General features: G+C 35.0%; 1 long non-coding RNA gene across 3 annotated transcripts in view; it reads right to left on the minus strand.

Moving 5' to 3' along the window:
* Window positions 1-25986, minus strand: part of LOC145518618 (uncharacterized) — a 356357-nt gene that overhangs the window by 251990 nt on the left and 78381 nt on the right. The window contains exon 2 of one of the 3 annotated variants that reach the window (XR_014063037.1): window positions 17115-17168. The exons of the other annotated variants lie outside the window; for them this stretch is intronic. This is a non-coding gene — a long non-coding RNA (uncharacterized LOC145518618). The remainder of the gene's footprint in view (window positions 1-17114; window positions 17169-25986) is intronic. 3 annotated transcript variants of the gene reach the window in all.

The following is a 25986-nucleotide window of genomic DNA, read 5'->3' on the forward strand; positions in this document are numbered from 1 at the left end:
GGCAACTTCAATTTACCCTTTGTGTGTTAGCTTTGAAGACCTCTCTTATGTTACTAGAAGGTTAATTTCCTCTTTTCATATTTTCATACTACATTTTAATAGGAAAGTTATTTTTCTGAGTTTCCCACTGAACTGGAAGTTCTGGAAAAAATTCTCTATTACTCAATCACTTTCTCATCATGTTTCCAAAAGTGATGTATATGCATACTTAGTCACTCAGTTGTGTCCATCTCTTTGCCACTCTGTGGACTATCAGCCACCAGACTTCTCTGTCCATGGGATTTTTCAGGGGAGAATGCTGCAGTCAGTTGCCATTTCATCCTCCAAGGGATCCTCCCAACCCAGGGATAGAACCCATGTCTCCTGTTTCTCCTACATTGCAGGTGGATTCTTTACCCACTGAACCATTGGGGACGCCCACTGATACATAGCAAATGCACAAAATATATATTTTTTTACATAATTGAAAAAATAAATGCATAAAAGTACTATTGCATAAAGTGAGTTTCTCCAAAGTTTGTAATAATGGAAGGTAATGGGATATGGAGACTTTCAGTTCAGTTCAGTCGCTCAGTCGTGTCCCACTCTTTGCGACCCCATGAATTGCAGCACGCCAGGCCTCCTTGTCCATCACCAACTTCCGGATTCTACCCAAACCCATGTCCATCGAGTCGGTGATGCCATCCAACCATCTCATCCTCTGTCATCCCCTTCTCCACCTGCCCCCAATCCTACCCAACATTAGGGTCTTTTCCAACGAGTCAACTCTTCTCATGAGGTGGCCAAAGTATTGGAGTTTCAGCTTCAACATCAGTCCTTCCAATGAACACCCGGGATTGATCTCCCTTAGGATGGATTGATTGGATCTCTTTGCAGTCCAAGGGACTCTCAAGAGTCTTCTCCAACACCACAGTGCAAAAGCATCAATTCTGCAGCACTCAGCTTTCTTCACCATCCAACTCTCACATCCATACATGACCACTGGAAAAACCATAGCCTTGACTAGATGGACTTTCGTTGGCAAAGTAATGTCTCTGCTTTTAAATATGCTATCTAGGTTGGCCATAACCTTCCTTCCAAGGAGTAAGTGTCTTTTAATTTCATGGCTGCAATCACCATGGAGACTTTATAACATAGTAATTTGCTTTTGTACAAAAAGTAATTCATTATTCTGACTTTTGAAAATAATATAGTTATTCATGAAAGTGAGTGAATAAGTTAGTATAAGGCAAATTATCTGCTAAAATATAATAATTTCCCTAGTTTCTGGAAGTGTTAGGTTTCTGAAACTCGATGATATATCTTGAAATATTTTAAGAGCTTTATTGTTTTTCACTGTAAAGGTTTCAGCAAACAATTTCATATATTTTATCTTTGATAGAATGTATGTTAATAAAAACATTTTGGGAGATGTAAACAAGAAACAAATTTATGATGAAATAAAAAGTAGAATAATTTAAATTCTTACATTTATATCACACCTTTCTTTTAAAATCATTGTTTAAGAAAAAAACATATTTCCACTGAAGAAAAAATGAAGGAATACAAGGCAAAAAAGAATAAAACAAAAATTATGAACAAGCTTGTTGTTGTTCTTGTTCAGTTGCTAAGTTGTGTCTGACTCTGAGATCCCATAGACTGCAGCACACTAGACTTACCTGGCCTTCACTATCTTCCAGAGTTTGTTCAAACTCATGTCCACTGTGTGGATGATGCTATCTAACTGTCTCATCCTCTGTCACTCCCTTCTCTATCTGCCCTCAATCTTTCCCAAGCATCAGGGTTTTTTCCAATGAGTCAGTTCTTCACATCAGGTGGTCAAAGTACTGGAGCTTCCGCTTGAGCATCAATCCCTCCAATGAATATTTAGGATTAATTTCCATTAGGATTGACTCGTTTGATCTCCTTGAACCCCAAAGGACTCTCAAGAGTATTCTCCAGCACCACAATTCGAAAACATCAAATTTTCAGCACTCGGCCTTTATGGTCCAATTCTCACATCCATGCATGACTACTGGAAAAACCATAGCCTTGACTAGATGGACCTTTGTCAGCAAAGCGATGTCTCTCCTTTTTAATACACTATCTAGGTTTGTCATAGCTTTTCTTCCAAGGAGCAAGTGTCTTAATTTCATGGCTGCAGTCACCATCCACAGTTATTTTGGAGCCTCATAAAATGAAGTCTATCACTGTTTCCACTTTTCCCCCATCTATTTGTCATGAAGTGATGGGACCAGATGTCATGATCTTAGTTTTTGGAATGTTGAGTTTTAAGCCAGTTTTTTCACTCTCCTCTTTTCACCCTCTTCCAGAGGCTCTTTAGTTTCTCTTCAATTCTGCCATTAGAGTGGTATCATCTGCACATCTGAGATTGTAGATATTTCTCCCAGAAATCTTGATTCCAGTTTGTTAATAATCTTATGAAACATTATTTACTTACTCAACATTTAATTATAACTTCATATTCACAGAATATGTCATATGATGTAACATAATGTAATTTATACAGACATGCCCCCTGCCTCTGGATTCTTAACATATACAGCAGAAAACAGACTGCCACAGAAAAATTAAAATAAGAAAGCAAAGTACTAAATGTGTATATTCAGTGCAATAAAATTGAGTTATTCATAACTTTACTAAAGTTGTTAAACAGTAACAGACAAATACTAATACTGATTAATCTCAGTTTTAACTCTTCAACATATCTTTTATTTATCTTTGTAATACAAAAACTTCACAGTCTATAAAATGCTCAAATATTCTACCAAAAGTGAGAGGTAGTCACAGGCTAGATATTAATTAGAGCTGTGTAATGGTTTTAAATGGTTAAAATATATCAATGTTTAATTTTTTTAGAGATTAAAATGTTATAGAAATGTTAATAGTGGCATGAAAAATTGGAAAACGTGCTTATATGCTACACTGTGTGATTTATGAGTGTGTTTTCTGGAAGAAAATGTGGTTTGCATATCCTTATTTTTTTCTTAGATAATATTCAAAGAAAGCATCCTTTAAAATTTCATGGGAGATGTCACTTATAATTTTCTAATATCTGTAGATCAAGACAGTCTTTGAATTTCTGTACTTGACTTAATTGACAACACATTTCACATAATACAAATCTAAATTATTATTCAACAATGATAAAGCTGTATTGCAGGCCATGATTAACGATGGCCATATCAAAGAAATATTTTGGGATTCAGTAGCAGTACAAACATATTCAAACACAGTGTTCCTTTGATTTTATAAACAACTTTGATGTTATAAAGTTTCCCTCTATACTGCATTTTGATTGATGTTTTTCATGAAAAGAAAGCAAGAGCTTTATCTCCTTGAACAATTTAAGATATTTTATTTCCTTAATTTTGTTCACCTTCAAAATACTTCCATTAATGGAGTAAGTTGACTCAAGTCTTAGTTATTTTCAGTTCACAATATTGTGCATCCCATTTGAAATAAACAAAAACATCTCCATTTTAAATATTATAATCTAGGGATATCTGTGAAGTCAGTTTGCAACACAATACAAGGACTATGTGGCTTTATTTATGTTATCGTGTCATATAAAAACAAGTGAGACAACTTAATGCCCGCCCCCATCCTTGACCCCTACACTTTGAGTGTCAATAAATACTCATTATTCTTTATTAATTAATAGATTTTTTAGAGTAGTTTTGCATTTCATTTTAGAGCAAAAATGAGTGGAATGAGTCAAAAGTACAGAGAAATTCCCCTGTCCTCTACCTCCCACTTAGCTTCCCCTATTGTTTAACTTCTCCCATTAGTGTAACACATTTGTTACAGCAGATGAGCCAATATTGATATATTGTTATTAAGTAAAGCCCTTAATCTACATTTTACTCTTTGTGTTGTACATCCTATGGCTTTTGATGAATGTTTAATGAGACGCCTCCACCATTACAGTATCATACAGGATAGTAGTTTCACTACCTTATAGATCTCCTATCCTCCATCGGATCACCCAGAGCCTAAAGCCCCTATTCTCTTTACTGTCATAGTTTTGCCTTTTCAAAGTGTCATATAATTGAAATCACACAGTATGTAGCCTTTTTAAGCCAATTACTTTCACTTAGAAATATACATTTAAGGTACTTCCATGTTGGTTTGATTTTTGATAACATTTCTTTTTTATCTCTAAATTATAATATTCCATTATACTACTACCACATTTGTTCACCTGTTGAAGGATATCTTGGTTCCTTACAAGTTTGGTAATTAAGAATAAGGCTGCTGTGAAACATTCATTTGTGGCCTTTTCTATATACATGGATACTCAACACATTTGGGTAAATATCAATGAGTGCAATTGCTGGGTTGTATGGTAAGAGGAAGTTTAGCTTTGTAAGGAACAGCCAAGCTATCTTCCAAAGTGGGTGTGGTATTCTGCATTCCTACCAGCAATAAACAAGAGTTCCTGTTGCTCCACAAGCTCAACAGTATTTAGTGTTGTCAGTGTTTTGATTTCAGTCATTCTAATAGATGAATAGATAAATATGTGGTATAGATATATACAATGGAATATTACCCAGGTATAAAAAAGAATGAAATAATGCCATTTGCAGCAATAGGTGTGGACCTAGAGATTATCATATTAAATGAAGTCAGAGAAAGACAAAAATCACATGATAGCACTTACATGTGGAATCTAAAGACAATGATACAGATGAACTTATTTACAAAACAGAAATAGATTCACAGACATAGAAATCAAACTTAGGGTTACCAAAAGGAAAGGGGTGGGGGAAGAATAAATTAGGAGTTTGGTGTTAATAGATACACAGTATTACACATAAAATAGGTAAACAACAAGGCCTTACTGTATAGTACATAGAACTATATTCAACATCTTGTAATAACCTATAATGGAAAAGAAAATGTATGAAAATGTGTGTGTGTGTGTGTGTGTGTGTGACTGAATCCTTTTCCTGTACACCTGGAATTAACACAACATTGTAAATTAACTACATTTCAATAAAAAATGAAAAAAAAAAGAAGTTGACTACTAGGTGTGTAGTGGTATCTTGCTTTAATTTGCAATCCCCTATTGACGTGTCTCTTGAGAAACCTGTATGCAGGTCAAGAAGCAACAGTTAGAACTGGACATGGAACAACAGAATGGTTCCAAATAGGAAAAGGAGTACGTCAAGGCTGTATAATGTCACCCTGCTTATTTAACTTCTATGCAGAGTACATCATGAGAAATGCTGGGCTGGAAGAAACACAAGCTGGAATCAAGATTGCCGGGAGAAATATCAATAACCTCAGACATGCGGATGACACCACCCTTATGGCAGAAAGTGAAGAAGAACTACAGAGCCTCTTGATGAAGGTGAAGGAGGAGAGTGAAAAAGTTGGCTTAAAGCTCAATGTTCAGAAAACTAAGATCATGGCATCTGGTCCCATCACTCCATGGGAAATAGATGGGGAAACAGTGGAAACAGTGTCAGACTTTATTTTTGGGGGCTCCAGAATCACTGCTGATGCTGACCGCAGCCATGAAATTAAAAGACGCTTACTCCTTGGAAGGAAGGTTATGGCCAACCTAGATAGCATATTTAAAAGCAGAGACATTACTTTGCCAACAAAAGTCTGTCTAGTCAAGGCTATGGTTTTTCCAGTGGTCATGTATGGATGTGAGAGTTGGATGGTGAAGAAAGCTGAGCGCCGCAGAATTGATGCTTTTGAACTGTGGTGTTGGAGAAGACTCTTGAGAGTCCCTTGGACTACAAAGAGATCCAATCAATCCATCCTAAAGGAGATCAATCCTGGGTGTTCATTGGAAGGTCTGATGTTGAAGCTGAAACTCCAATACTTTGGCCACCACATGCGAAGGGTTGACTCATTGGAAAAGACCCTAATGCTGGGTAGGATTAGGGGTGGGAGGAGAAGGGGACGACAGAGGATGAGATGGTTGGATGGCATCACCGACTCGATGAACATGGGTTTGGGTAGACTCTGGGAGTTGGTGATGGACAGAGAGGCCTGGCATGCTGCAATTCATGGGGTCACAAAGAGTTGGACACGACTGAGCAACTGAACTGAACTGAACTGACTGACATATGACGGAGAAGGCAATGGAAACCCACTCCAGTGCTCTCGCCTGGAAAATCCCATGGACGGAGGAGCCTGGTAGGCTGCAGTCCATGGGGTCACTAAGAGTCAGACACGACAGAGCGACTTCACTTTCATTTTTCACTTTCATGCATTGGAGAAGGAAATGGCAACCCACTCCAGTGTTCTTGCCTGGAAAATCCCTGGGATGGGGGAGCCTGGTGGGCTGCTGTCTATGGGGTCGCACAGACTTGACACGACTGAAGCAACTTAGCAGCAACAGCAGCAGCATTGACATATGATGTTGAACTTCTTTTCCTGTGCTTACTTGCCTTCCATATGTCATATTCAGGGAGATGTCTTTCATATATTTTGTTCATTTTAAAAACTGGGTTGTGTATTTTCTTAATGTTTTAAAGATTCTTTGTATATTTTGAATATGTCTTGAATCAGATACATTTTTTGCAAAGATTGCTTCCTAGTCTGTGGCTTCTCTTTACATTCTCATAAATATATACTATTTTTACTTAAATTTAGGATTTTCCTGGTAGCTCATAGGGTAGAGCATCTGCCTGCAATGTGGGAGACCCGGGTTCGATCCCTGGGTCAGGAAGATCCCTTGGAGAAGGAAATGGCAACCCACTCCAATATTCTTGCCTGGAGAATCCCACGGATAGAGGAGCCTGGTAGGCTACAATCCATGGGGTGGCAAAGCGTCGGACACGACTGAGCGACTTCACTTCACTTTAATTAAATTTAACTATGGAAGGAACTTTAAGATAAGAACTCATTTCCATTATCCATGATCCTTCATATTAACAATTTAGAGGAACAGCTTGTTTTGATGCTGATGAAAAGTTTGCTTGGTGAAGATCAAATGTGACTTTTAATTAACATGTATATAACAGGTATATAACATACTTCTTTATTAGTTTCATGTACAAATCTGAAAATTATTGTATCCCATTTTCAAAAATAATGCACATATTTAAATATTTATGTATCCCATCAGGTGGTTAATGGTCCCTTCTCTGCCACAGAGGCCATTTAAAAATATTTCCCATATGTGACCCATACAATGACACAATATCAGAAATGAAAAAAAAAAAAAAAATGCTGAGCATGCATATGCAAGTTTGGTGTCTTAAAAAGGAAATCATTTGAATAACTGTATTTCTTGCTTTGACATTGCGTAGACAGGATTATATTTTTCATATGAGGGTTTTAAATTAATTAAAATTGTTTTTCTGTGGCGAGGTCAACTCTTCTTACTATTCATTCTGTGCTTGAACATTGTCATGTCATATTGGTTTGTCAAAGTGACACCTAATTTAATAGAAATAAGGTGATCAGTACCACAGTTGCTTTTAGGGAAAGCAGATATGTAATAGAAATATGAAAATAGGAAAAGATCTTTTGGCTTAACTACACAGCTGAAGTAAAAATATGTGCTGTTTTGAAAAGATCATTTATGGTTGCTGTTCACAATTAGATATTAAAAATAAGTGATGGTAGAAGATGCAAATGAACATTTGAGGGTTTAGTTTAGACAACCTGGCTATCACTGTCCAGCTAGTACAGTAGGAATTTTCATTATTTCCTTTCTATTTAAACTTTTCTACCTGGGAAATTTTAGACATATAAAAAGTAGAAAAACAAACAGGACTTCCCTGGTGGTTCTTTGGTTAGGAATCCACCCTGCAAAGCAAGGCATACTGGTTCAATCCCTGATCCAGGAAGATCTCACATGCCCGGGAGCTGCTAAGCCACGCACCACAAATACTGAGCCAGCATTCTAGAGCCCACGAGCTGCAACAAGAGAAGGCACCACAATGAAAAGCCCGTGCACCACAAGAGAGTAGCCCCAGGTCACCGCAACTAGAGAAAACCCATGCAGCAATCAAGACCCAGAGCAGCCAATAAATAAATAAATCTTTATTCTAAAAGGTAGAAAAAATAGTATAATGAAATTTTCACGTACCAAAAGGTCATCAATCCAAAGACAAACTTCCGCTACACACATGCATGCACACACATCCATACAGAACATTTGTCACTTTCCCCGTTTTAATGCTAGGTTATCTGAAGCAAATTCCAGATATCATATTTGTTAAGCATTTCTAAATATATATTAAAAGTAAATGTATGTCTTCTTTTAAAACAGATAAGCCATTCTTTCCAATCTTTAATATCATGAGGCAGTGTTCATATTTACCTGAATATGAGGTCAATTTTTTTAAGCTTCCTATTCTGTTCTGTTCTCAAAATCATAAACCGACAGTTTCTTGCTTTCTGAGATTTCCCTGTTTCACCTGAACCCAGTCTTTTCATTTCATCTATCGTCCCTGTCTTGTTGGTTTGGATTCCACTCTTAGCAGTCTCTGCTTAGTGTAGAGCCTCATCCTTGAATGATGCTTTAGGTCTGTTAATTAGATTCTAAGATGGCTCAAACCCCAAGAGACCTTCCTGTGCTTCCCAGGCACTCCCTGTAAATCTTAACTAGTGGTGCCTCTGTCCAATTTCTCCAGATGCTCTTAATCTGTTCTGGAGTACATGGTGGTGACATATAGGCTCTTTGGAAACAGGACTATGGAGGCTTCCTTTATCATTCCTCTTTTCTTCCAGCTCAGATTCTCATACTATGACATTCTTGCAGCTGTGGCTGGTCATTTAAAACATTCATATTTTGAATCTTGGTGGGATATACTGTTATGGAATGCATTAGTTTCCTATGGCGTTGGACCAAATTAGTATAAACATATGGCTTAAAACAATACATTAATATCTTACAGTCTAGAGTTCAGAAGTCCCACATCAGTTTAGCTCGACTAAAATAAAGGAATCAACAAGCTTTGTTCTTCTGGAAATCTCTAGGGGAGAAACTGTTTCTTTGCCTTTCCTGTTCTCCTTGACTTTCTGGAGACCGTCTACATGCCTTACCTCGTAAACCCTTCCTCCCATCACTCTTGCTTCTCTCATCAATCTTCTGTTTTTGTGATAGCAAACATCTCGATTCTAGTGGGAAACCATCCAGTCTTTCACCATTAAGTATGATGCCAGCTATGAGATTTTAGTATATGGACTTCATCAGGTTGAAGTGAAGTGAAGTCGCTCAGCGTGTCCGACCCTTTGCGACCCCATGGGCTGTAGCCTACCAGGCTCCTCCATCCATGGGATCCTTCAGGCAAGAATACTGGAGTGGGTTGCCATTGCCTTCTCCAGGGGATCTTCCCGACCCAGGGATCGAACCCGGGTCTCCTGCATTGCAAGCGGATGCTTTACCCTCTGAGCCACCAGGAAAATCCTTCATCAGGTTGAGGAAATTGTTTATTCTTCCTAGTTCATTAAGTGTTTTTGCCATGCAAGGATACTGAATTTTGTCAAATGCTTTTAATGAATCTACTGGGATAGCCAGATCATTTTTGCCCTTATTATACTAATATGTCATAGTTCATCAGTTGATTTTCCTATTTTAATGTAACCTTGAATTCCTAGGATGTGACTGCAGTATATAATCATTTTTCTTTTTTTTTTATGTTTCTGGTTGGGTTTGCTAAGGTTTGTTAAGAATTTTTCTATCTGTAGGTATAAATTATACTGGTCTGTACCTTTTTTGTAATGTCTTTATCTTGTTTAAATAGGAAGCTAATAGTTGCCTCATGGAATGAGTTACGGATATCCCCTTCTCCACTAATTTTGGAAGGGGTTCAGAATGACTGTGCTAATTTTTCCTTAACATATGGTAGAAATCACCAATGAAATCATCTCTACCTGGATTTTCCTTTTAGGAAGTTTCACAGTCAGTAATTGGTTTCCTAGTTATAGGCCTATTGATATATTCTGATTCATTTTGATAGATAGTAACATCTTTCTAGGACCTGCCCACTTTACAGAGTATATAACTTGTCTGCATAGATTTTTTATAATATTCCTTTTTATTTCTGTAAGGTCAAAAAAATATCGCTTCTTTCACTCCTCATTTAAGTAACTTAAGTCTTTTACTGTTTTGTTATTACTTATTTTTTCACAACTATGGATTTCCTACTGGCTATCCCTTTAAATGAAGATATAATTCTCTATTTGATGAGATAGAAATAACTAATATCATTTACCAATGTTACTAATCAGTAAAAATATGCTGGCTTCACTTCCAAGCAGTAGAAGTTTGTTGTAATAGTTTAGATGCTTCCTTTTGTACCAGATTCCAATCCTCTGTTTCTGAACCATGGAGAGGCACAAGGATACTCAGAAAAGGTTAGGAAGAATTCCAGGCACTTGGAGCAGAGGTTGGTACCACGTGGTACAAAGGCATTTCAAAATTTTAATATCTGGTACTGCTGTACTGGTATTTACTTATAAACAGCAGTCTTATTTATAACTCTCAAGATTGCTTCTTGATATAACTTTCGGTGTGATTTCTGGAATTAAATAGTGGTAATATTTGTATAATTACATGAATAAAATTTTAAAAACACTGAATTGTATACTTGAAAAGAGATGTAATTTTACTGAATGACATCTCAAAGTTATAAAATTTTTCAGAAGAATAAATCAATTCATTTTACATGAGTTTTAAGTGGAGAATATGAATTTATATATTGTATGAACATAAAACATTTTGGTTTCATCTGTAATTGTTAGGTTTATAATTAGATTGATTTGTGTCTCAGAGAGGCAAAGTTAGGATGGATTTTAAAAATTTGTTTTATTTTATATGCCTCCAAACTCTTTTCACAAACTTTTAGTATAGGAATGTACCGATAAAATATATTAATATACTACGCATTTGGTTTGACTCCTTAAAAATTGTAGAGGTCTTGGCAGTAAATCATGCTTAAGAAGCTCTAAGCTGTCTTCCCAAACTGTGAATGATTTACTTACAAAAGGATGACATTTAACTATGAACCTTTCAAGGATCCCCAGTGTAAAATGAAACATAATGTTCTTTGTTGATCTTACTTGGTACCCTATGAAGGTTAGTGAAAAATTATTATCTTTCTTGACTTAAAGAGCTATTTCTTATGTTAATGGTAAAGTGAAAGTAACATACTTCATATGGGATATAAAAAATGTTAACCTTTTTTTTAATCCTCAAGGAATTATAATCAGTCATAAACTCAGAAAAAGGATGAGATCATTACTTAAGCTGAGACCATTTCAAGATGAAAGAAGACATTAAAACTTGCATATGTCAAGATTTTGGGGAAAGTTAACATTAAATTACATACTTTTAAAAAGTAACAAAGAAGTCAATTTAATTTTAATCAAATAAAATACATAAAAGCTGAATAATATCCCATATTTGTTCTCATGAGTAGAAAGAGAAATCATAAAAATAAATAGTCTATAGCACCATTATAAAGACAAGCATTTATATGATTTAACTATTGACTGAATTAAATTAAAAGTTACAGGTGAGTATCTAAATTGTAAACTTGAATCTTTTCAGTCTATATAGAATCCAAATTAATTTTGATTTGTCAAATGAAATCTAGAACCATAAATCAATAATTTATCACTTTTATTAATAACAATAGAGATTATGTTAATGATGCTTATTTTTTTCCTTTATATCTAAAATCATATTTTCATAGAATCATTATTATCCTTATCATCATCATGGCTAACAGTGATTAATTCCTATATGTTGGTACAATTATACATGATTTACTTAAGTATCATTATATATAACCCAGGCCATAATTTTATGGAGCAAGAAAAGCTATTTTGTCCTAATTTTAGAGATGAGAAAAATCAATTATAGAAATTGTGGTTAATTTGCATAATTTTACTCAGATAAGATATGTTGAGTCAAGATTGAGGATTCAAAAACATGTAATCTTCACCATTTAACTTATTTTAAAGGAAATTTCTTTCTTATTTAAAAAAATCATTGACCTGGAAAAGAAAATCAGAAACTCTTTTTTTTAACCCGGGCTCCCACTGATTCTTGCTTTATAGCATAGTACACTTAGTTCATCACCTACAAATGCCATGTATAACATTACATATTTTATACAATTCCTTAAGTACACAAATTATGATTACGTCTTTTACTTCCTACAAAGATTTTCAATATGTTGACTCCTACAATCCAACTGATTTGCCCCATAACATACAAGTGCCATAGACAAAGCTATGTATGAGACAAAATTAATGCTGTTTATTCATAAACCTGCGGTAGAAGAGGAGAAGCCACCTACATAATTTTTCTTTCAGCAAGGTCAAGGATGTTAGAAGGGAGAATAGATTTTATGCAGTAAGAATAAGAATTATTGAGACAGTCTGTGATTTGTGAGCATTCTGGTAATATTTACAAGCGGGGAGATTTTCTAATTAATATTCAGATATGTTTGACAGTCTTTGGTAGACTGTAAGGGGATCAGTCTGCTAGCATGTCAAAAGAGAAAAAATGATTCAATGTTAGGGCCTGAATGTTTCTGTGACCAATAATTTCTTGGAATAAGTGGGGACTGATAGAGCTTTTTTGTGATCCTTAATTAGGAGAAAGCTGCCATGATAGACAGTTCTTAACAGAAAGATACTAACTATAAATTTATAAAATCAGAACCATGAATAAGGCAACTATTTTAATAGCATATTTTAAAGTGAAAATAAAAATTATATTAGCAGATAGTAGTTTTAAGTTATAAAAAAATTACCATTAAATTTCAGAATTCCTAGGACCTAGGGTGAATTATTTTGTGGAAGTAGAAAGCTCTAGTTTTTTCCCAGTCACATGAAGATAACCAAACCTATATTTAATATAAAAAACATTCTTAGCAACATTTTGACGTTTTTCTAATATCACTTGCATAAAGACTCTCGGATTAAATTGGTGAGCTATTTGTCGATTTGTTTGTTTGGTTTATTCTACCTTGCTTTAACATTTTTAAAATAATCCGATTTGGTTTCTGGTCTCCATGAACGATAAGTGAATCTACTGCATAAAATATTTTTGTTATTTGTTCAGTATTGAATCACAAATTAAAGCTTTGTCTTGCTGGTGCTGTGAATGACCTAAAAATTACATCATCATTAATATTAGTATATGTGCACATATGAGCCCATGAATCTATAGCTAAGCCCACAAACAAGATCTCTCTATGCTGGAGCATTAACACTCACAAATATCATTTCAGTTTCCTTTCATCCAACTTGCATCAGGGTTCTCATCACATCATCTATAGAAAGGAAAAGATTTTGCAGGGATAGCTATTTCAGAAACTAGTGCATTTTTGCCCTTTCTGGGACTCTTCAAAGAGCCAAAGAAACATAGTTAGTAAAAGCAAACATTAGATGAATATAGTTTTTCATGTTTTCAAACAATATATTTTGTATTTTCAAGTGTTGTTGCAAAGATTTCCTCTGCCTAATTTAATATATTTGTGTGTAATTTTAGCCTTCAAAAATATACATTCCAGAGACTAATGTTGGATTAAATCCTAGAATTTTTGATGAAGCAGCAGTTGCCTTTAGGAATGAAATCCTACTAATACATTAATCCATGATGCCCTAATAGCTATACTGGAACCTTCCTACTTCACAGAAATAAGTGAATGAAGAGAAAATGGTTATCTCCAATCATGTCGCTTGTTTTCCACTTAGCATTATGTTATTTTGGGTAATTATGGATTCAATTTTAGGATTATGGGTAATTATGGATTCAATTTTAGAAAAAAATGTTAATATAATTCATATTTCATCAGAAGCATGGTCAAAATTACAACAGAAAATACTACAGCTAGTTCTCTGAACTAAATATATTCTGCTGACTTAAGCTTTATATTTATTCTATCACTGGCTGTAGGAGTTTGTATAATGTTCTAACAGTGGAAATCTTAATAAAGTCATGAAAATATTAGTCAAAGAACATTTTCAAGAACTTCTGAATGTATGTCCACTCCAAAAATAAGATGTCAAAAATAATTTTGACAATTATGATTATTATAAATCCATAGAATTATATTTATATAATCTAATACTGAAGACTTGAAAAGTACGTGCCTTTCATGAAATTCACATTATTTGCCCATCTATTATTTCAGGAATATAAAACATACAATTGCTGTTTTATTTATACTCCATATTATGCATGTTTATATCTGACTCCACATGCAAGTTTGGTAAATGAATAGATCAATCATATAAAATAATATTCAATATGAAAATCTAAAATTAGTATCTTATATTTTAGGTAAAGTTGAAATATCTATATCGGAGTATGATATTTTCAAGTAAAAAATTTAAAAAAAATGAAATTCCCAATGGGACCAGAAATGCCAGGTGAGACTGAGGGGTAATACAGAGCAGTAAATGAGAAGTAAATTTTTTCAGCATAATAGAGTTTATAGACAAAGCTACTAAAACTAGGTTATAATTACTGAGATTTATACAGCATCTAAAATATTAGGTAAAAGCTTTTATTCATCCATATTAAAAGAAATAAACTGTGGCACAGAGAGACTAAAGTACCTTTAGTCTCTTTTGCCAAATTCAGATACCAGATTAGAGGAAGAGCAGATACTGAATATTGGTAAACTGACTGCAATATCAATTCCTAGAAAGAGTTAGGTGACCCTTTGGGATGTAGACATGTTATAATTTGGCTACCTTATTAGTCTATGTTTATGGAATGACATTCTAAGAGAGTTTCTGATATGATTGAAAACTTTGGCTATATATTCTTGTTTAGAGATTTATGAGACATACATAGAATAAAGACTTCATGATGCACTGAGATTAGGAAATTGTTTATGCCAGCAATTTCCAAACTTACTTTAACATGGAAGTATATTTTCATGGAATTAATGAAAAGGCAAACTTGGAACAATATTAATAATTAATTTTAAATGATTTGCACTTGTTTTACCTTACAAAATTACAGAACTAGAATATAGAGAAAGAAATATTGTTCAGTCGCTGAACTGTGTCCCACTCTTTGTGACCTTATAGACTGCAGCATATCATCCCTGTCCTTCACTATCTCCCGGAGGTTGCTCAGATTCATGTCCATGGGATCAGTGATGTTATTCAACCATCTCATCCTCTGCTGCCCCCTTCTCCTTTTGCTTTCAATCATGAATATGAGTAAACGAAGTAGAATGGTATAGTTATTAACATTACACAAGTAGAAATCTGTTCTAAAAGATTTTGCCTTATTTAAAAATTTTATGTATCTTCTTCCATTATTTAGATAGGCAGGTTAGTGATTATTAAATATAAAGGAGTTCTTTATACATCACTATAATCATTGTATTTGTAAAAACACTTCATTCTCTATAACTCTCACTTGGATAAAATAAGGTGATATTATAGGGTCCATGACTATATAAGACACTGTTTTATTTGGGAACTTTAGAACAATCACTACTATGGAACATACAACATAATGGTAAGCAATGCTTTAAGAAATTGTAAAACACTATTTATGAAGAGCAATAGGTGGGTTGGAGAATGTCTCATTTCTGTGTAGCACAAAAAATTAATCTTCAAAATTGCTTAACTAAGTGAACATGAAGACAGAATAATGTCTACCAGGCATAATTTATGTTTGTTACAGTTTCACAGTATGACCAAATTATAATAGCACAAAATGACCCTGGAAAGAATAGAGAAATATGTTAAAGATGTAGAAGCAAAGCCCTGCAAGCCTCATACCTCATTTATTTGAAATTCTTTTCTGCCCTTTTGTGATTCTGTATTCTTAATACTAAGCTCTTCTGGTTGGGTTTTCTTTCAAAGCTAACAATGAAATTCCAGAAATTCCAGTGCTTGGGCCTGAGAAAGCTGCTAGGGCAAAAGAAAAATCAGAAAGAAAAAAGTGTTTCCTTCTCTCCTGTGGCTGTGGAAATGCAGAGTACTCTGCATCAAGGAGCTAGTTTTGATGCAGTGATGAAGAGAATATTAACAAACATGTCAATCTTACTTGCCTTTTAAATGTGAAGATTTGTGTGAATATGTATAAACCTGTTCAGTTTAGTGTTTAATAAACACATATTTTAAGAAAAATGTTCCACAGAGACTGTCAGAATGTTTTCCAAAATGCAATCTTTAATCCCTAAATGTCTGTACTTCTTTTGATTCTTTTTCTTAGTTTATAGTTTCAATATTAATAATATTTTAAATGCCTTTTATGTTTTTTATAAACACTTAAATATTTGTAAACACCTTTGTAAAACCAGAGAAGAAAATGGATTTATCATCCTCTTCCTTCCTAAATGATAGAATAAGCTCTGACTTTGATATATTACTTACTAAACAAGGAATTTAAGAGTCTCACATTTAAGTTAAATAAAACTTAAATTCTATTTAAATGGTGGCCCCCCAAAAAGAACAAAATCAATGAGCTGTGCCTTCGTTGTTGGTTATCTGGCATCTACAAGTGTCTCTCCCTTTTCAATGGATTTAGATTTTCTTTGAGACATTCATGTTACCATGACAGCTAAAATACACACTCTATTAAGGATAAAACCTTCCAACTTAATCTACCACTTTCTCCCCAAATACATATTACAGTACCTGGCACATAAAAAAACATTTACTAACATTTATTTTTAAGAACTGAATAGTGTAATGAATAAAGAATGACTTCATTGAGGTTATGGAATTTGAAGTGATAGTTCATATATGGTGTATACATGGAAAACATGAAGTGTTGAAAATACATGATTAGACTGTAATATTTATGAAGTTACACTGGCACCTTAGGTTTGAAAATAAAGTATAAAAAATTTTTTTGAAGATCCTTGATTTCCAAACTAAAACTGTTTTGAACTTTGGTGTATATGAGCAAAACACTTCAGTTTCCATTTTTGAAAACAATAACTGTTGCTATAGAAGAAGCAGGAATTATGGGCAGGCAGTTCCATTAAAATGATGACTAAAATTAAAATGTATTAAGTAAGCTTATATTTAAAGGCTAAAATGATTTCTCAAGTATACTGTGATAACATGTACAACAGTAATAATTAAAATATGAAAATGTATAGCACAAGTTTTACAGAATCAAAGAAAAAATTATAACAACTACTCACTATTGTGAAACTTTCTGGACACAGCTAAAATTCCAGTCAACTTTTTCTTAAAATCTGAAGAATAAAAACCAGATAATAGAATTTGCCTTGCTTAAAAAATGCTTTATCTCTGGTCTAAGTCATAGTAAATGTGGGGCGGCCATTTATTAAATAAGTAATTTCTACAAAATTTAAATATTTACTTGTTACAGGGATTTGCAGTGAACTTTTGCAGAAAAATCAAACATTTTGAATTACCTGGACAAATATATGTAATCAACAAAATTCAGAATCATATCCTTCAAAATCTAATTCTAAATTCATTAAAAAGTATACGCATTAAAAAGATAACATACAGAACACCTTACTTTCATTGATTTAATCTATTTTGTGTAGGGCAAGTAGGCCCAGGCTAGTCAGGACTGCTTTGTCTATTTTTCTCTCAAGTGTGTATCTCTTCTAATTCTTTGTTAAATGTCTGAAGGTTTCTGGGGGAAGATAAGCCTATTAGCATGAATAATATTTAATTAGAGGGTGGTTTAGGCTTTGTAATTATTCGCCTATGTATGAGTGTCAGAGGTATGTATCATGGTACTTCAGAGACTAAGTTGAAGAAAATGAATATAGACATTGATAAGATAGGAAGTGGGTTGCTCTTTTGGTGGATCTACGTTCTCAATGTAACTGCCCAAAATGGTAAAATAAATATTGCCTATGCAGAAGAGCTGAGTTCACAAATGGACCAGTCCCTGATGCAAGAATACAGCCAGTACAATCAAAAACCAATTAAATTCCTGGGCTGGTGACTGCAACTAGAATTAACCTATTGTTAGGGATCCCTAAGAAGTCAGTAACAAGCTCGAACCCAAATAGGCAGCTGAAAACCTTATATCTTAGCAAATAAAGCCTCCTGGTCCCAAAACACCCTCTGATTCACCTAGAATACTATAAGGCACTCACTAAATTCAAAATCACGTAAGAGAGAACGGTTACACATTCAAGTGATTAGGCTATTAAATCTTACATGAATTATATATTTTTTAAATATAGAGCTCTACCTCAGAGTGAAGCAAATGGAAATTTCGTAAATATCATTTATAATTTCCAAGGAAATGGCATTTAGTGTTTCACAAATACACTAACATTCAGACAAAGGCAATGGGTTAAAACTAGGAGGATATATACAAATCAAAAGAAGAGTATAAATATGAGTTGGGCTTCCCCGATGGCTCAGTGGGTAAAGAATCTGCCTGGAATGCAGGAGACATAGGTTCAAGCCCTGGGTCAGGAAGATCCCCTGGAGGAGCAAATGGCAAATGTTAGTGAGGTAGTAAAAAATCAGGATATTCAGTATCTATAAAATCAAGGGGAAAAGCAGAGAGTTGAGTAACCAGACAAAAGAAGCTTACTGCAGGCTTTCTCAATCTTGGCACTATTTACATTTGGGGCAGATAATTCAACGTTTTGAAAAGCTCTCCTGTGCAAACATCAATATCACCAGTCACTGCTAAATGTTCCATGGGTGTCAAAACCACACATGATTGAGAATCAGTGGCTCAGATAAAGGTGTTAAGCAGTAGATTAAAAAAAAAAAAAAATCTTCCCTCTTTTACACATAAGAGCCAGGAATGAATCAAAATCAAGCTGGGTCATGGATATAGAACACCAGTAATCCTTATTTTCTGCCTCAGCAACCAATAATTATATACAACATATATATAATTATTGTCAGGATTATTGTCAGGCTACTTATTAGTTATGTTTTATTTTAACTGCACAAGATATAAGTATGATTTTTGCCCATATTAGATTAATATTGGATACATAGCAAATAACTTCCCAGTCATATAGGTAGTAAAGATCATTATTCAAAATCTATGAATAAGGATGACATTGTGCTGCCTTAAATTTCTTTTATGTTTCCTACTTTGAGGAAGCAGTGTTTGAACACCTTAGATCTAAAATTGGTAAGAACTGGTAAATATTTTGTTGTTCGGTAGCTAAGTTGTGACTATTTGTGACCCCGTGGACTATAGCACGTCAGGCTCCTCTGTCCTTCACTATCTCCCAGAGTTTGCTCAATTTCATGTCCGTTGAAGCATTAGTATACACAGGAAGAATAATCAGCCTTCTCCTGATCAACTAGTTTCATTTTTACTCTATAGTAAATACTATTCATCACCTATATTACCAATGTAGGAAACTCAGATAAAATTGAAGAAAAAAGTGTTTAGTATTTCATATTTTGTGTTCACATTAACTCTGGCTTCACTGTGTTGGCATCATATTTCTGATTTGCATATATCACTGGTCTCATTTCACTGTACATACATTGTATGTATTTTTCTAAGCAACCTCAAACTTACTCTAGGAATCTCTTCATAGGATATGGTTTATTTGCAGATATCTAAGAAGTTAAACGATGTGGCTTGTGATGCCACATAAACCCATGTAAAATTTCAACTCATCATGAATTTAAATAGTATTTACAACTTTGTTTAAATACATTTAACGGTCTCCTTATTTGCAAAGCTATGTTTTTTGGTATATTTATAGCATATTCAAAACACAGAGTTTAGTTCTAACCACACAGAAGATCTTCAAAAGTTAAATGATTCGTTTCTATTGATTTTATGGCTGTCAGAATTTTTTTAAAAATAATGAAGTATCTCTTTAGTGCTTAGGTGCAAATTAAAGAATCTTTATCGAGGCCATCTTTTAATTTTAATTCATTTCTGTTGATAGGATCGTGCTTTATATGCATCTATGTAGAACAAACATGATGACAAAAAACTTACACAATTTTGTCTTCTTCTTTTTGTTTCCCCAAAGTGAAATGGTTATCAACATGACTCACTCATAATTTGCTTCAGTATGATGACAGATTATTCACTCAAATAACTGGCTAACCAGATACACAATATCCAGGTGTCCACTTAACAGAAATAGTGTTTACAGAAACACAGCAGCTTGATGTGAAAAAAAAAAAAAATGCACATTTGAAAAAGTTTTCTAGTCTCAAATTACCAATCAGTTCACTTCATCAGAAAATGAGTCAACATATTTTTACAGAGCATGTAAAAAATGATGGAAAAAACTGGCCTGGGATAAAGTATGTTCTTAATAAATAGTTATTACAAAAATCAACAGAACCTGTCTTCTTATTGAAGCGGATAAAGAAGTATCTGAGATGTGCACTTATCTCAAGATGTTTATGTAAATTAAGATTACTGTGAGATAACTACATGACTGGAACTTAAAAGATGTGCTTAAAAACTGCTTACAAACTATAAATATTCTGGGAGCTTTGCTTTATAGGTTTTCCAGCTAAAACATTTCCAATAATGTGAGATTCACTTAGATTTTGAGAAGTAAATGCACACAGTTAGTGAGAAAATTGATAATACGTGTTCTAATAAAAGGGATAAAATGATAACTGGGGGAAAAACCAAATGAAAATATGGGGGACATATGTTCTTGGAAGGTAGAGGGGAAAAAAAACATAATCTGGTGGCATTTTGCCGGATGGATATGAGTTTATATTTGGAATAGAGGGAGCAAGTGCAGAAGAAAGAACAGTATGAAATTTATTGCAATTATCCAAACACGAAGTAATAAGAGGCTGAACTAACCAAATGGCAGTAGAATAGAAATGACAGATGTATGAGATGCTGCACATGATGAATCAACTCCCATCTTTTCAATCCCCAAAACAGCCTGGATAGTTAAATATGCTGATAATACAAATTTATGGGAGTGGTAAACACAAGGCAACATAAATGAGAATTTTAAAGGGCCTGGATGTTTTGATAAACAAGCTAGTTGGCAAGCACATTTAAATGACAGCTCCTGTGAAGAAAAATATGTTCAATAATAATTAAGCACCATCGAGAATTAATGGTTTGATTCATGCAGGAATTATGCTTGTATTATAGGCAATGGAACCCATAGTTACATCTATCATCCGCAGAAAATAATACTTATCACATTTGAAAATTTATAAAACATTTTCACATTCATTAATTCATTTGCTATTAAAAGGAAAGAAGCAAAGACATAGCTTAAACTGTGATGTGCATTTTGTAAGTTCAGTTACATGTTGATTTATCATGTGGTTACGCCGTTGTATGGGAGTGCATTCGAGGCTGTGTGAAGGGGATATAGTTAGGCAGAGATATCATTGTTGTTGATTAGTCTCTAAGTTGTGTCTGACTCTTTGTGACCCCACAGACTGTAGCCCACCAGGCCTCTCCGTCCATGGGATTTCCCAGGCAAGAATACTAGAGTAGACTGCCATTTACTTCTCCAGGGAATCTTCCCAACCCAGGGACTGAACCCATATCTCCTGCATTAGCAGGTGAATTCTTTACTACTGAGCCACCAGGGAAACCCCTAGGCAGAGATATATTTGCATTTATATGCTTAAGAAGATGTATCAGTCATGGCCTGGCTAGAAAAATATGTCATTGTGGAGAGTCTAAAATTTAAAAATATGGGCACTTATTTCAGATTAATAAAAGCAAGGAGCTTTCGTTTCAAAGTGAAAATGAAAGTTGCTCAGTCATGTCCAAGTCTTTGCAACCCATGGACTATACAGTTCACGGAATTCTCCAGGCCAGAATACTGGAGTGGGTAGCCTTTCCCTTCTCCAGGGGATCTTCTCAACCTAGGGATCAAACCCAAGTCTCCCACGTTGCATGTGGATTCTTTACCAGCTAAGCCATCACTGAAGCCCAAGAATACTGGAGTGGGTAGCCTATATCCCTTCTCCAGCAGATCTTCCCGACCCAGGAAACAAACTGGGGTCTCCTGCATTGCATGTGGATTCTTTACCAGCTAAGCTATCAGGATTCTTTATCAGCCAAGGTACCAGGAAACCTCATCATTTCAAAGGCAGATGGAAAGGGAAGTTACATGATCTCCACAGGAATTGTGCCCTTTGATGGAGAAAGGCAACCAATCTGTAGAAAACTGGAAGAGAGTGAGCTAGAAAATTCACACTCCACACCTACCCATCTTCTGTCCTCTGATCTCTTGCTATCTGTTAATGGCTAAACCCAACCAGAAGCCAGAGACAAAGGAACCTGTTTGCCCAGACTGTATAAGTAAGTCTCTCAGGGCAAGAGAAGGGTAGAACGGCATGGTAAGTGGCTCTGGAAGAAAAAAAAGAAGGAAAATATTCAGCAAATAATTTGTAGCATGTCTTTCAGACAAGGAAGAAAAAATAACTGGAATAAATTATAAGAGAGAATATGCACCTTCCTTACCCATAGCTTCCCCAGGCAAAGGATCAAAAACATTTTTTCCTGCAGAAGATTCTCTGACTCATATCATATTTGTCAAGTGAAAATATCCTGGTCTAAATTACAACTACAGGTTCAACATGCCCCACAGTAAAAAAAAACACTATGTGTTTAAATACAAAGCAGTTTTCTCAAGCTCTGGATAAATCCTGTATAAAAGTGACTGTGCAATTTTCCTGGCTCCCATAGTCTTTCTAAATAGCTTTGTACAGATTAGGATGCCGTTTCACCTTTTCTTATATATCTGAAGCAGAGTTCAATTACCAGAGATGATTTAGGTGTGATTTCATTCTTTTACTATTTATGAAGTCATTGAAAACACAGGACTTCAGTGGAGTAGTTAAATTCAAGTTATGCCCATAGCCATTTCATAAATAAATAGTTTACATGTTCAAAATGTCAAGACCATGATTAGATTCACCAGTATGATTGGCTTTGGCCATTTAATCATGAGGACAGTGATGTGCATCACTTCTGCCAGGCTCCATTTAAGAGCCAGTGCACATTTCTCCACATTATTCTCCCTCATCATAGTTCACTGAAGTTAGTACCAATAAAGCTCCAGCATGATATGGTAGAGACTGCATCAGCTTTGACACTTATTTGATTATAATGAGCCGATTCCCCCAGTTAACCACCATAAAACATGGAGAAAGAGTGAGAATTAACTTTTATTGTTTTAACACCCTTAATTTGGGGGGACAGTTTGGTACTGCAGTATAAAGCTAGCCAATTCTCTTAATTAGCTTGGGATTCTATAGCAAAATGCCATAAACTCTGTAGCTTATAAACAATGGAAATTGATTTCTGTTAGTTCTGGAAGATGGAAGTTTGAGATCAGGATGTTACTTTGCTAGTCCTTTTTATGGTGATGGATTTTCCACTTCTCATTGTATCCTCAAATGGCAGAAAAAGAGCTAGAGAACTCTTTGACTTTTTCTTATAGGGGCACCTGTCTCATTCATGAGGGCTCTGCCTAATTATCTCCCAAAGGCCCCACCTCTAAATATCATCATGTTGAGTTTCAACATTTGAATCTGGGTGGGGACACAAACTTTCAGTCTATAACACCAATCTTGCATGTTACATTCTCCTTAAGGATTTACCCACTTCCTACTTGTAATTTTCCAAAAGAATACCATTCCATGTACATAGAACTAGGTTAAGTCCAACAACTGTGCCATGCTTCTTTCTCTAGGCATGATTATATTTATGCATGGTCCTTCTCCTGAAATGCACTTCTTACCATTCCTTGCCTCACTGCCTCTTTGCAGGCCCACCAGATCACCTTGCTCACATAAAAGCAGTGCTGAGCTAGAGCCAGTTCATATCTACCCATAAGGGTCAGGTGTTAAATTTTTAGCAACTCTGCAGTCCAGTCTTTAAAGAGATTAAAATTGAATTATACAACTTATAATTAAACTACATTAAAAATACATACTCAAAACTCATCATTTCCCTTTTCATTTATTTTACTATTTTCTATCTCTTGAGGTAATTTACATCTATTTTCTATGTATGAGGAAAATAATAATAAGTTGTACTACTATGCATCTCTTCCCAGCTCTGTGTTCAATGAGAGTTAGGTAGTGTGAAATAAGTAACAGTGGTAATATTTATAGCAAAGATATCAAACAAATGCTCCAAGACAGGGCTGGATTGATATTTTAGGTATTATCTAGGCTTAGGAAAGTGTTGGAAGAAATATTAATAAAGTAGATTAAATTTCAAAATATACACAAATACATACAAAAATGATGAAATACTTTTTTTCCAGTAATCAAAACCTATTATCTAACTTAGCAAAGAAATTAGTCATATTCTTGATGAACAAGCACAGTTCTGACATACATTTTCATTGTTTGATTATTATTTTACTCACTGACATGTGAAAATATAAACCAACATTCATGGCAGAACTACACCTTGACAGCCAGTTTTTAAACATTAACTATCACACCACTGCACAAAAGTTGCCTTGTTCACTAAGATTTTTTCCATAATCTTCTTTCAGCAAGTTCTTTGTGATAATCTGACTATTGTAGACTGAATGTCTGTGTCTCCTCAAAATTCATGTGTTAAAGTTTTAACCCCCAAAATGACTGTATTTGAACACTGGGTCAGAGAGGAGGTAATTAAAAATAGGCCGTAAGGGTGGTTGCTGTTTTGTGACGCCATGAACTTCAGCTTGTCAGGCTCTCTGTCCTTCACTATCTTCCTGAGTTTGCTCAAACACATGTCTGTTGAGTCAGTGATGTCATCCAATCATCTCATTGTCTGTTGTCCCCTTCTCCTCCTGCCCTCAATCTTTCCCAGCTTCAGAGTCTTTTCCAATGAGCTGGCTTTTCACATTAGGTGGCCAAAGTATTGGAGTTTCAGCTTCAGAACTAGTCCTTCCAGTGAATATTCAGGGTTGATTTCCTTTAGGATTGACCGGTTTGATCACCTTGCTGTCCAAGGGACTGGCTCGAGTCTTTTTCAACACCACAGTTAGAAAGCATCAGTTCCTTAACACTCAGCCTTCTTTATGCTCCAACTCTCACATCCATACATGACCACTGGAAAAACCATAGCCTTGAATATATGGACCTTTGCTGGCAAAGTGATATCTCTGCTTTTTAATAAACTATATAAGTTTGTCATAGCTTTCCTTCCAAGGAGCAAAGGCCTTTTAATTTCTTGGCTTCAGTCACCATCCACAGTGATTTTTGAGCCCAAGAAAATAAAATCTGTCACTGTTTCCACTTTTTCCTCATCTATTTGCCATGAAATGATGGGACTGGATGCCATGCTCTTAGTTTTTTGAATGTTGAGTTTTAAGCCAGCTTTCTCACTCTCCTCTTTTACTGTCATCAAGAGGTCCTTTGTTCCTCTTCACTTTCTGCCATTAGAGTGGTAATACTGCATATCTGAGTTTGTTGATATTTCTACCAGCTATCTTGATTCCAGTTTGTGATTCCTTCAGGCTGGCATTTTTGCATGCATATGTACTCTGCATATAAATTAAATAAGCAAGGTAACAATATGCCTTGATGTACTTCTTTCCCAATTTTGAACCAGTCCATTGTCCCACGTCCGGTTCAAACTGTTGCTTCTTGTACTGCATACAGGTTTCTCAGGAGGCAGGTAAGGTGATCTGGTATTCCTATCTCTTTAAGAATTTTCCACAGTTTGTTGTGATCCACAAAATCAATGAGTTTAGTGTAATCAATGAAGCAGAACTGTGAAAAGTAAATGCAGTTTAAGTCTGTTTTGTACCACAGCCTGAGCAGACTAAGAACCAACTTCATCTGAGTAATTTCCTAACAGCTCTTAGTGCTCCCTTAGCATAGTATTAGCAGAGAACCTATTATTCTTCAGTATAAATGTTTCTATTAGTCATAACCAGTACAAAAAAGTTATTATTTTGCCATGAAGGAGGATTTCCCAGTTGGTACAGTGGTAAAGAATCTGCCTGCCAATGCAGGAGAAGCAAGAGATGTGCATTCCGTCTCGGGGTTGGGAAGATCCTCTGGAGGAGAAAGTGGCAACCCGCTTCAGTATTCTTGTCTAGAAAATCCCATGGGCAGAGGAGCCTGGCAGGCTGCAAT

This window comes from Giraffa tippelskirchi, chromosome 8 (assembly GCF_054371585.1).
Source record: "Giraffa tippelskirchi isolate mGirTip1 chromosome 8, T2T-mGirTip1v1.2.pri, whole genome shotgun sequence".
NCBI lineage: Eukaryota > Metazoa > Chordata > Mammalia > Artiodactyla > Giraffidae > Giraffa > Giraffa tippelskirchi.